This window comes from Chelonia mydas, chromosome 2 (assembly GCF_015237465.2).
Source record: "Chelonia mydas isolate rCheMyd1 chromosome 2, rCheMyd1.pri.v2, whole genome shotgun sequence".
NCBI classification, from domain to species: domain Eukaryota; kingdom Metazoa; phylum Chordata; order Testudines; family Cheloniidae; genus Chelonia; species Chelonia mydas.
Genome location: NC_057850.1, coordinates 84,512,499 through 84,525,651, shown reverse-complemented (window position 1 = coordinate 84,525,651; position 13,153 = coordinate 84,512,499).

The window sequence follows — 13,153 nt, the reverse complement described above, 5'->3', positions numbered from 1 at the left end:
ACATAAACTTCCTCCCTCAGGGAAACATTCTGCTATCAGAAAACTCCATCGGCACTAACAGAAGCTGGCATAGTCCCCATTCTGAATTTGTCCCAACTCCTTTAAGAGAGTATACGGACTATTTTAATGTCACTGGTATTCAAATACTGGGGCAGGTGGTTTTGTCCTACCTGCAGTTCTCACCACTGCTGACTGAAAAAGGAAACAAGCTAACAGAGGAAGACAAAGTTGAGTAAAAGGTAGACTGCCATCTTTTTTTTTTTTTTGTCCCCCACTTTGAGCACTGAATGTTACCAAACCCTGGGAAGAAAGCCAAAAATCAGCATTGGGCTGCTGGGAACATGAATTATGTATGAAGAGGTGTTTCAAATAGTGTATAAATACTGAAGCACAGTGATGTCTGAAGTGGTAGCTCAAGGCTCTGCAGAAGTTCTAACAGGAAAAAAATTGGTCATGCTGAAAGGATTCTGAAGGCTGTACCCCCACATTCTTCTACAGAAGGAGTCAGCAAATGACAGTCTGAGATTGCGCCTCAAAAAGAAACATTACTGTGGCAATCCAAAGGACAATGAGAGCCATCGTGGTTTTAGACCTGGAAAGGGCCTCGTAACAAAGATCACACACACACAAGAGGTGAAAAGAAAAAGTTTTCTAGGATAGCATATCTATTATTTTTACAGAGAGAAAGCTGTGTTATACTGGAATTTACTCCAGTGACACACAATGATGGATATAACTCCATGGCTTAGAGGTTTACTTCTCCAAGCTCTCAACCATTTGGAAAAGTTTGAACTTAGGTGAGCCTTCTGAGGTCTCACATCCTTCTCTTTCCATTCCTCTTTCTTCTTTCTTTACCCCACTTCCTGACAACACCTCTCTTCTCTGACCCTCCACCTCAAGCTCCAACACCACTCGGCTTCTCGCTCCCTGATAGATTCCAGGTCCCTATCACCACAGGCACTGGCTTCTAATTTTGTAATCACCCTTGCTCTGCCCCAGGCCCCACCCCACCTTCCCACCCCTGCTGTTCCGTGGCATGCAGGAGGTGCTGGGAGGGAGGGGAGGAGTTGATTGGCAGGGCCGCAGGCAGGTGGGAGTGGGGGGGAGTGAGGGGAGCTTGGCTGCTGGTGTGTGCTAAGCACCCACTAATATTTTTCAGTGCCTATTTCAGGGCAACTACATCTGTATCCCCACCTCCATGGTTCACTCCAGGAGTGCTCAGTCAGTTCTCAGGTCTCCAGCCAACACATGTCTCTGGGCAAAGACCCTTGTTCCACTCCCTTCTGATGGGCGGGGGGCGGTGAAGGCTGCACAGTTCCCTGTCTTACCCTGTGATAGTCTCAGCAAGCCAGTCTGTGCAAAGGCTATCACCTATCCATTGGTTTCTATCCAAGGGTATGAACAGCATATTGCCAGCAGTTACAAGTTACCACATAGCTCTTTCTTAGCAAGCACATTAATTCTTAAGATAAAAGCGTTACAGAGAAAACCTAATAAAAACAGCTAAACACATGCTAAACATTCCAGGAGTCACCATCCTCTGCGTGGGGAGTCCGACAGGCCAACATCCCTTCCACCCTTCAACAAGAGTTGGGGCCTCCCCTGGGATGGAGGATCATGTCCATTTGTTGAACCAAAATGAAGGCCCTGTGTCAGTTAAACCCAGGCTTTTTATATCAAAAGCCCTTTCTTTGTTTGTTGGTCTCTGGAAAACCCCGTTTGAACCAGTACATGCAAGCCTGCCAAGGATGTGGTACCTCTCTGGAGGTACCATCTTACAATTCACCTTAATTACTCCCCATTGTTTCTAGTTCCTGAATGAGCTGTGGTAACTGTACCCCTGCTCAGAGTTGCACAGAATACCTGGCCCACAGTGATACATAAACCATTCAGAAACTTAATACAATAAGGTCTCCAAAGATATCACAGGGGGTTGCAACATCTCTCACAGTCCCCACCAAGCCCCCTACCTTGGGTGATACATTCCATCTGCTGGGCCCTAAGTAGCTACACAAGTCAACTTTTGTGACCTTCAGTGCTTCTCTGCGTTAAAAACACCAGAGTGCATTTCCAGCCCCAAGAAAATTCCCTGAATAATGTGATATTTGAGCATGAGAGCTAGTTCAGCAAAGACTGTCAGACTTGCTCAGAATCCCAGAAGGAAGTCACAAAGGAAGGAGGCCTCTTGGGAGTTGAAGTAAGAAGGAAGAAACGTGTCAGGAACTGACAGTGATCTCAAAACAGTTAGGTCTCGTTGTTAAAGATTTGGCCTTAGTTATTCAGGCTAGTTATTTTTCCTGATTTCTTTTTCAGAATTGTTATTTACTGAGCATTGATGCTCTGTTCAGCACTGTACAGACAATAAAAGAGGACAAACTTCCCTTCCCCAAGGAGATTGCCACTTAGACACAGACATTACAGCTCAAACATTGTAATTGATGTACATTGAAGGTCCAAATTCAAGATACTATCTGTATATAGATACACTGCAGTGCCATGAAAGGCCACACAGAAAATGTGTGTTTTAAATTGCACAGTTTTGATGGGAAAGTGGGCAGCTAATGATAAAATTCGGAGTCAGAGTTTACACAGGTCTGTAAAGCAATAAAAAGCTCCAAGAAAGATATAGAAAACGTGGGGGTGGAACCTCCCCAATCAAATTACTTTTCAGATTATTGCTGTACTACTGTGCTTCACTAAAAAATGCTACATGTGAAGCTTGTGTGGTACAATAGTGACATTCACACTTCGCACTGTGGGCACACAACAAGAGGTTTGACATATTTCATCAAACTTCCTGCGATCGCATTCCATTGCTTCCTAGGCTAGAAGACTGACTGTACTACACACCCAGATAGGGGAATAAATAGGACTAAGAACCAAACCCGCTCCGTGTCACAGGCTAGCCAGGCCTTGGGTCCAGGTTTGCAGGAATAAGTGAGTACTGATTGCCCACTCCACCCCTTCAGAATAGACCAGGTGCATGGGAAATGGGAGAGGCAGAGCAGGGAACTGGCAACACTTTGGCTCCTCCCCCTAGTACATTAGCCAGCACAGCTGAGCTGGTGCAGGAGGGGTTCTAGTTTGCTGTTTTAGAGACCAACAGGTGCTGTTGCCCCACCTAACCTCTGTTTGAGCCCCCGGCCACCCCCTAGAGCTGGGGCCAGGAGCAGGGCAGTGGCTCCAGAAGGAGGGGACACAGACAAGGGTAAGGGGGCCGAAGCTGGGCCACAGCTGGGGGCAGGTGTGGAGCCCTGGGCGCAGGGTCAGGAGCAGAGACCCAGGTGTGGAGCTGGCAGCTGGGACCCTGGGTGCAGGGCCTGGAGTGGAACCCCGGGCGTGGGACTGGCAGCCGGGATCCCGCATGTGGGGTTGGGAGTAGACCCCCAGGTGTGGGACCAGGAGCAGAGTCCTGGGCACAGGGCCTGCAGCTGGGACCCTGTTTGCGGGGCCGGGAGCAGAGCCCCAGGCACGGGGCCAGAACCGGGGCCATCAGCCAGGACCCTGGGACCGGGACCGTCATCCGGGACCCCGGGCGTGGGGCCGGGAGTGGAGCCCTGTGTAAAACCTAGGGGTGCTGCAGCACCCTCCATGCCTATACTGGAGTAAGGGGGAAACATGGTGGAAATTGTGCTTCAAGGGGGTGTGTGGCACAAAACGTCCTGGAGCTGTTCTTGGGGTGGTGTTTTGCTCAGGGCTGTGCCTAAAAGCACAATCTAGCCCTGTGGAAATAATTACAAGCACACTGAGGTCCTTTCCAAAATATGACACAGGGAAACTGACAAAGGCAAAATTCATCACCGTAGCAAACTGCGGTTTGGAAAATGTTCTGAAATCTGAGGAAGGAAACACGTTTGGAACTCATGTACCAATATTTGTGAGTGAGAATGAATATTGTCAGATGACTGTGGCATCGTGTTCACAGTTCTATAATTGAGGGTCAGGAGCCATTTCCTTTATAAACAGCATCATTCATAATATTGCTATTCAGCTGGTTTTGCTCACTGTAGGCTGAAACTTGGCATTCATACCTTCAGGCCCAATGCAAATCTGTCTCTAAAAATGACTTAAATGGGTTAGGCCAAATTTAGTACTGAAGCAATAAAAAGAATAATTTTGGTACAGGTTTCATACTGGCTCACAATAGCAATGCCACTGCTATTCTTTTGAAGGTTTTAAAGCTCTGGGAGCTGGCGAGTGCCGAAGAGACATACTGTAGACCTTGCAAATCACAAGCTAACAAAGAAAAAACAAAATAAAATTAAAAATAACCTTGAGGGTCAAGCCAAAATGTACTAAGGATCAGATTCCACCATCCTTACTCGTGCTAAATAGAAGTTCACTTCACAAGTGGCCCCATTACAAAAAGAACAGGGTGACTTGTAAAATAAGGTACTACTTAATTTGATAGAATTGAACCCCAAAGCAAGAAAACAATTGAGTAACAGCCTTTGAGCATCCTTGCTTTTGTCAACTGGAGGGTCCAATTGAACAAAATAGACACCCAGCTTCCAGAAGCCACTTGTCACAGCTTCCACAGGCTGCTGCTGGTTTGAAGTCAGGGGCCTGGCCTTTGTCTCATTTAAACCAATGTAAATCAGGAGTAACTGCATTAAAGCTGTGGGTAAAAAGCTGGTGTGAGCATGGAATCAGACCCAATGTTTCTTTTTTGCTCAGCTGAGTCTCCAGTTAAGCTCCTGTTATAGGAAGCTTTCCCTTGTTATTTTGAAAAGCATTTGCACTGAGTGATAAAAGAAGTTACAATTATGAGACTTCTTATTAGATCCCTCCCTTTCCCATCATTTTCAATACATTGCTGGGAAATTACAAGCTCCTGAAAACGTTCATGAAATATGAATAGGATTTGAATCAGGCGTCGAACAAGAACATTTACATGAGGGGGAAATCAATAGAATAATGTAAAGTACAATAACTTACATATTTAAAAACCACCATCTCTTATCTCTGCTATCCAGTGATGCACTTATACGGCCTTCATCTCCACAGCATCTGAGTGCTTCACAGACATAAATAGATTTATGCTCACAACACCTCTGTGAGGTAGAAGGAGTGTTCTTATTCTTCACATTATACAAATACGTAATGGAGGCACAAAGAGATTAAGTGACTTGCCCTAGGTCAGAGAGGAACTCTGTGGCAAAGCCAGGACTTGAACCCAGATCTCCTATCCACAAGATTCTCAATGTCAGTTGCCCTGTAAACTAACAATGTAGGCTGGAGGCACTGTAAAAAACACATGGCAAAACCAGTTTATATAAAGAGGCTCCACACTTCTCTGAATTCAAAAATGGATTATTTCCTCTATAGCTACACAGCCTATGACAAATGACCAGACTGACTGATTGCTCATTTTGAGTCAAGCATAAAATCTGAGCCCTGTTTTGTTACATAGGAACAGTTTAATAAAACATACAGAGCATTCAGCAGCTAAAAAATAGGATTGTCAGTGTTAGAATCACCAGCCAATAGTAAAGAAACTGAAAGGCAGATTTGCAAACTATCACATTGTCCTTTTATCCAGTCTGGTGCACATATATCAACCACTAGCCCATTTGTAGATTGACAGGAGGTTAACTGTGGGCCAGATGTCAATTAATTTCCACAAGTAAGATCATACTCTATTAAAAGAACAGTGCCAAACTTGTTATGATTTTTTTTTAAATGGCCTACTTTGGTAGTGTACCCCTTATTCAAGATCTGACCTTCAGGATTTGTTCCATGTATTTTTTCAGATAGATCCATCTAGCCTCTGAAAGTATATTTAGCTCCCTGGTGGGCAATATAATGTTAGACTCACAATTTTTAAATAAATGGGTGTGTTTATTGTGCACCATATCAAGTAAATACCCACAAGGAAGGCAAAAGTTTGGCAGATAATTCCCCAGCCAAGACAGCAATTACTTTCCAATTACCCTTTTGGGATGGGTGAGTTTTGGACTCCTGTCACACCCAAACAAATCATGTGAACTGTGTAAGGGAAATCATCCTTCTAACTTGCAAATGGCCCACAGTCAGCAAGGAAATCTCATGCATTTAAGGCATCTGTGGGCGATGGTACATTTGTTCAAAGGCCCAGTGGCTACTCCTCAGGCCATTCCTCCCTCCCTCAGAGCAATGCAGTTCCCTAACTGGATGCACAGACAGGTGTTTTTCCACCCCCACTCTCCACCCCTGGCATTTGAAAGCATGCAGTAGAACTCCATTTACATATCACTGACACTGGTCAGCACTTACACACAGAAATCCCCACAGATCTGGAGAAATTTCCATACCCAGGCCACACCTCATCCTTCCTGCCATGGGCCCTAAAATTGTAGAGCCCCAAAACTATAGTCAAGACTTCAGCAAGCTTGCAGGGAGGGAAGATGCAATGCTTAGACTCAATCCCTCTTCTTCTGCAATACGTGGGACCATTTTTGTGAGTTTCCTGCTATCTTCTGGCCCTATGTTTTTCAAAGTAAGTAGCAAATGTGGTTGTAGATACATATGCAGAAAATGGAAGGCTTATAATGAAGAAGGTAAGGGGCTGCAGGAAGAGAATGGATTATCTTGTGGTCAAGGCAAGTGAATGTCAGCCAACTGGATTCTGTTATAATGCATATACACAAGGAGACCAAATTAAGGTTGCATGGGCAACCTTAATTCTGGCATTTCCGAATTTTTGAGTGCTTGATTTTGCAACCTTAATGATCTTTTAACAGAGGTTTTGGATGTAATAGATAATATATTCTTCCTCAGCAGCCCCGGATCTCCCTCCAAGCCAATGACTCATAGTCTCTTTAAATCTCGCCTTAAAACCTTCCTTTTCTCTTTGCCTAGTGGTTGTCAATCTGTCTCTCTCTCTCAAGCATTCTGTGACACTGTGTATTAAGGATGCCATATAATGACAATTATTTTATTATACTGGGAAATGAAACACCCAAGGAGCAGTATTAGGAGAATTCTGGGTGCACTCCCTGATGTTTTAAAAGGAGCTCTGATTCCTCTCATGGTGAATGGCCAGACTAAATGCAACTGCACAAATCCCAGTTCTAGCAGGTGAATTCCAGCTGTGGGTAACTTGGTTAACAATTTTCAGCTATATTCCTTTTCCTTGAAAGTCACTTTGGTGATACTAAATATGTTATGTGGAATATGTAGCACCAAATGTGAATTGAAGTTATTAGGAGCTGCAGCACATCTGTAATGTATCTTTCTGTTCCTTTTTTTTTTTTTTTTTTTTTTTTTTTTAAAGATTCTTTGTAATTTGCAGAATACAAAAAATTGCTAGAGATTATGCTGAAAAGCTAAGCAGGTTTCTGCTCAGCACTTAACAATTTATTATCAATGTATATAAGATGCTGGGCCCCGTGATCTCCTCCTCTTCTTGGAGTGGAAGGAGCTAAAAGCAGCAGAGCTAGACTGGCTTGAGGGTGGAAGTTGGGAAGTGCCAGCTCCATGATATGCTTCTCCAGTCCCCTGCATGAGATTCTTCACCAGTGCTCTGAAGAGATCAGGTAGGTTGGGAAACGGCAGGCTGTGGAGACAGTCGTTCCCCATTGAACCCCCCACAACCCCACTGATAACACCCAAATAAATTAATGCTGACCTAGTTAGCATTAATTTTCACAGATTCCTCCATGTGGTGGAGGGTTTAGGGCCAAAAGAGGCATAACTGGAGAATGGCTATGCCGCCATGGAGTATCAGGGATTTTGTGCAAATGGATCTGTGGACCTCCAGAGCCAAATCCCCTAGTCATTCAACATGGACAATGGGACTGAAGCAACAAATCTCAGCCAGGTTGTCTAGAAATCAAGATTCAAGAGAGTTTCCAGTCCCTTTAGTGGGAATAACCCATATAGGGGAATGATTTGACCCATTATTCATTTGTACTGCAGAATTATCTAGGTTAAATTGACCTCAGTTGATTATTATCCTTACACCTAAGCTGGTGTACATGCCACATGTGAGTTTAGAACTCTGATAAAGTGGTGTGCAAATTACACAATGATTGACATGCAGCCTTTTGAGCTATACTATGTGTCCTCTAGGTAAAATAAAAGAGTGAAGCAGCTGTTGCGAGGAGTAAAACTAATGGCATAGCAGTTTGAGACTCGCTCATCTTAAACACAAACTGTCAGATTCTGCTCTCAGTTACACCAGTTGTATACATCCATTGAAAATGATGAAGTCCCTCCAGATTTACACAGGTGTAACCAAAAGCAAAATTTGCCCAATTTTTTTCCCCACACAAACTAGCCAAGAGTTAAAATAAGAAATTCTAAGAGTTTCATTATATATTCCATCAACTCCTAAATCACCATTCTGTGAATGCTAGACATTTCATTTTTATCAGAAACAATAAAATATTTACACAAAGCACAAAAGGACTGACATCCATCATAGTGTCCTGTCACCATAATGCTATGCTGTATGTTTCATTTGTTCAGACAACATCTTTGCTTCCTGTTTTTCTCAAAACAGACATTCACAAGAAAGATATTTGTCATGGCCACTCAAGGTTGGTAAATAAAACACCCACACAGCTGCTCTTTGCTTTTAATGAATCTGTGTAATGTTTAATGAACTGTTACATGTATTACATTCCCACTTCTGGAACCTTGCCAGAGAACTTGTCCTATGTAGCCCTGTTCCATTACTTTATGACCAATTAAATGGGAACTCCAGCTGGCCCACAGATCAGCGGGATCTGGAACAGACCCTGCGCCTCCCATGTGTGAAGACAAGATGGTATCTCAACTTGTACTCCATGTTAAAGAGCCCTGTCAAAATACCCACTACATATCCTTACCTCAGTCTTTCCCAGACCTGTGCATAGGGGTGGAATAAGCAAGGGCTCTGATTATTGAAGTAGTGGTTCATTGACTGCAGCTGGTCAGGAATTTTTTGATAGACATTTTTTGGTCAGAAAACGCCAATTTGTTGAAACTGGACGTGTTGACAAGAAAGGATTATTTTACACAAATTTCTCGTTTTGAAAAGTTCTGGGGGGAAAGTTTCAAAATTGTCAAAACTTCTCATTTCCAAACAAAACAATCTTTTTTTTTTTCACCACAACTTTGTTTTGAAATGTAAGCTTGAAATCATGAAAAAAAAGAAACATTTCAAAGTGATCAAAACCAAATGTTTTCATTTGACACAACTTTTAATTTTTTTTCAGATGGTTGATTTGCAAAAATATTTTGCAATTACAACTTTTCATCCTAATTTGGGATGGGAGAATGTTCCAAATCTCAAAAATTGTCCGAGGATGCAAAAACCATTTCCTGCCCAGCCCTAGCGCTGACTTCTATCAAAGTACAACACATTCAGGAGAAAGCTGAAAGAAATCCACAACTATTTCATTGCTGCTCTTCAATGATTGACACAATTCCTCCCAGCCCCAAAAATGACTCAGCAGAAAGGTTGTAATGTCATCAAAGCTCATGAAAATACAATCTTGTGGAAAGCAGAATGCACTCACAGCCCACACTGGGGTAGTTTTTTTTTTTTTTAATTCCTTATAACTAGTGGGCAGGTGGCGAGACTGAAACCTACAACTAGGGCCAGAGAAAAAATCATGCCAGGCCATTGTCTGTCAAAAACACTGCCCACATGCAATGAGCATAGATTAGGGTAGCAATGTTTACTCCCCCTGCAGGGATGAAAAGGAGCTAACCCCATTATCAGAGAGGCAGATGGTCTATGCCTAGAGCCCCATCACACTGTGAATTGTATTTATTTTTTCTGCAGTCCTTACACATGCAATATTCCCACTGACCTCAATGGAAGTTACATACTTACAAAGACTGTAGGATCAGAAGCCAATCTTGAAATCCTGATTCAACCTTTATTCAGACAAAGCTCCCATTGGTGTCAAGATTCAAAAAGGGACTGGACATTTTATATGGATAACCATAAGACTATATATAGGAGAGCTATCATAATTAATGGTAAACTTTTTGGAAGGGACATTAAACCTCACGCTTCAGGGTTTAAACCAATTTCTAACTATGAGAGATCACAATGAGACCTGATGTGTGTGGGGAGAGAGAGAGGGGGGTAGATTATCCTACATATGCCAACTGTGAAATTCTTACACCTTCTTCTCTAGCACCTGGTACCGGTCACTGTTGGAGACAGGATACATAACTAGATGGACCTCAGGTCTGATCCAGTATGGCAATTCCTATGTTCCTAATGGGAGTTTTCCCCCAACTAAGAACCTCTCCATTTTGAGAGCTCCTCCCTTCTTATATGTCTGGGCCACAACAGGTACAGAAGGGAAATGTTCCCCACTTCCCTTGGCCATACAAATGTTCAGGGGTGTCCTTCTTCAGGGATTCGGCTCAATGTGTAGAGGGGGGAATATATGGGAGTCTCAGGGCTGCTTTCCACTGTATGCTTCACCCAAGTTCCTGGGGTAAACCAGAGGAATTTGCAGTCTGTAGGTTCCCCCTCTGTGCTATGGAATACCCCTGAGGAAGGTTCTGGGGCAGTGGAAGTCATGGGAGCCTCTGGAGCCTAGCTGTCAAGAGGCTGTGGGAGCCAGGTGGCTGTGTGGAGGCACTGGGCTTTTGTACAGATTACTGTTACTTCCATCAGTCGCTCAAATCCTGTGAAAAGGAGAGCTGAACCCCTGCCTCTTCCACTGGGAGGCAAACCCCACCCACCTGGCAGATGAATGAGTGGAAAACTTCTTGGGTTTCATTCCCTTGATGATCCAAGTAGGGGACTTGGGGCTCTGAGTAAGGACTGCATAAAGATACTGAATTAGTGGGGGGCTTTCCTTATGCTCTGCTTGGCTGATTGTCTTTAAGTTAAACAGACAGTTCTTAGTGCCTCTTTCATCTTAACACTCCTGGTTATGCATGAGTAATAAATATTCACTGAGAAACGGACTTGTAATAAATCGGGGGGAGGGGGGAGGGAAGAGAGACCCTTTTTAACCAGCATAAATGACAAGCTTCATTGCACTCCCAATGTGTCCAAACAAAAGGAGTATCAAACAGCAGGAAAGGTCCTCACCTCTCTCCCTTGAGCAGGGCAATCTATTCACAGATAAATGGCAGAAATACAAAACTGATGCTACGTTTGTTTTCTGAGCATGCCCTCCAGCATACTTACTCTCTTTCAACACACTAGTAACTGTAAATGAAACTAAATGAAGTGACTGTTTAAAAAAATATGGATATCAAACTGCCTGAAAATCAAGTAACCTCTGCATAATGCTATGCAATATGCATTCTCCTTCCACTCACAGAAAATATTTATCCTCCTTAGGAACCTGCAAATCTAAAGGGTCCTCTCAAAACACCAAGATTGTTTTATGAACAGTACAAGGTGTGTTTTACATTTGGGGCCAAATCCTTGTTGCTTTATACAAGCAAATATTGCCAGGGCAGTCAGCGGGCCAGATGTTGCTCTCAGTATCACTGACCAAACTCTAGAGTACATTAATTGACTTCAGTATAGATATACAGATGCAACTAGATCATGATCTTCCCCAGTGGACTAGTCAGATGATTAGAGCAAGCAGGGTTTGGACCTTAATTATAAATCATTTTAGTCTGCATTTAGTCTCTCTTGTTTTTCTCTCCTTAAATTTAAAGGAAGGAAAGTAGAAGGAGGAACAGAAGGGATATGCAATGTTGCTATGAATCCCTTTTTAATTATTCTGTTTTTCTCTTTTGTGATAATGTTTCTACATTAGTGAAATAACTACTCCTGGTGATTTACTGCTGTGAATGTGCCCTAATGTGGGCAAAAATAGTGTTTACTGTATGTCGAATTCCATAAATCCCATTCAGATATATCTATACAGATTAGAAATACAGAGAGCTATATTTATGTATTTATTTAAATTCAGGGTCAGCAGTATAACTTGATACTACAAAGGCTGGAAACTGAATTAGAAGAATTATACAATACTGGGCATTTGACTAATGCTTCACTAGAAAGGAATTACTCACTGCAGTCATATTAAAAAAAACAAATTACAGTCACATGTGTGTATATCATAAATTCCAAAGAAATAATGGTCACCCCCTTGATATGAAGTGTTGTAGAACATCTTCATTGTTTTTAATTAAGTGGCATACAGCTTAATTATAATATTCACTAATTCTGAAAATGATTTCATTGTTTATTCATTTTAGCATTTACCAGCTGTGGACCATTATTTGGTAAGTATATCTTGAGTTAAAGCAAGTTTGATTGTTGGCTATTAGGTTATGAGAAGAACTTTTGTTTGTTTGTTAGACTTTGGTCACTTAAGATATACTTTTACACTTCCCCTCAGCCATGCCCTTGATGCCCCTGCAACATGCCCCCTATCATGAGGAGGCTGTGAAGGGGTGGCATAGAGCTCTACAAGTCCAATAATTCCTGAGCTGCCCCAGGAAAGCATATTCCCAGCTCCTTTACAGTGCTGAAATTGGATCAAGGATCTGGCTCTGTCTGTCTGACCTTTGTATGTCTCAAACATCTGGTAATGCAATATGGAGCCTTTGAGCACTAGGGTGGCATTTATTATCAGTAAACAGAATTAGTATTCACTAAAAATTGTTGCCATGTAATTGCTGTTATGTGAGTTTGTGGTCTTGATCCAGTTTCTAGTGGGCAGGCGGGTGTCCACATCACAAAAAACAACAATAAAATCAGCACAATAACTGGCAGCCTTGGTGGAATGGCTGAGATTCTGAAAAAGACACAAATACAGATCAAAATATTGGGCTGACCAATATTAATAGCACATCGTTATCGTATTTTAATAATGCCATTTTTATAATGCTAAATTACTCTTAAGAACTTAAGAGCATAAACACCTATATAAAAATGCACGAGAACACAACGAATGCTGATCTGACAACACACTTCTTTTAAAGATGATGATGCATCTATTGTCTTATTCCTTGGGCTGATAAAAGAGGGTACAGTCTACACAGTCTATGCTCTCTGCACACCATGCTTTTATTGGTTGTACAGATCACCTTTCATTTGTCATTATAATTATTACTATTATTTATTGTATTCTGGTAGTACCTAGACACCCCACTCAAGAACTGAGGCCCCACTGTGGTAGGTTGTAAAAGTTCAGGTCACCACCTGAGGAACCCCTCATTGTCTCACAGTGGCCCAACAAGCTGGCCT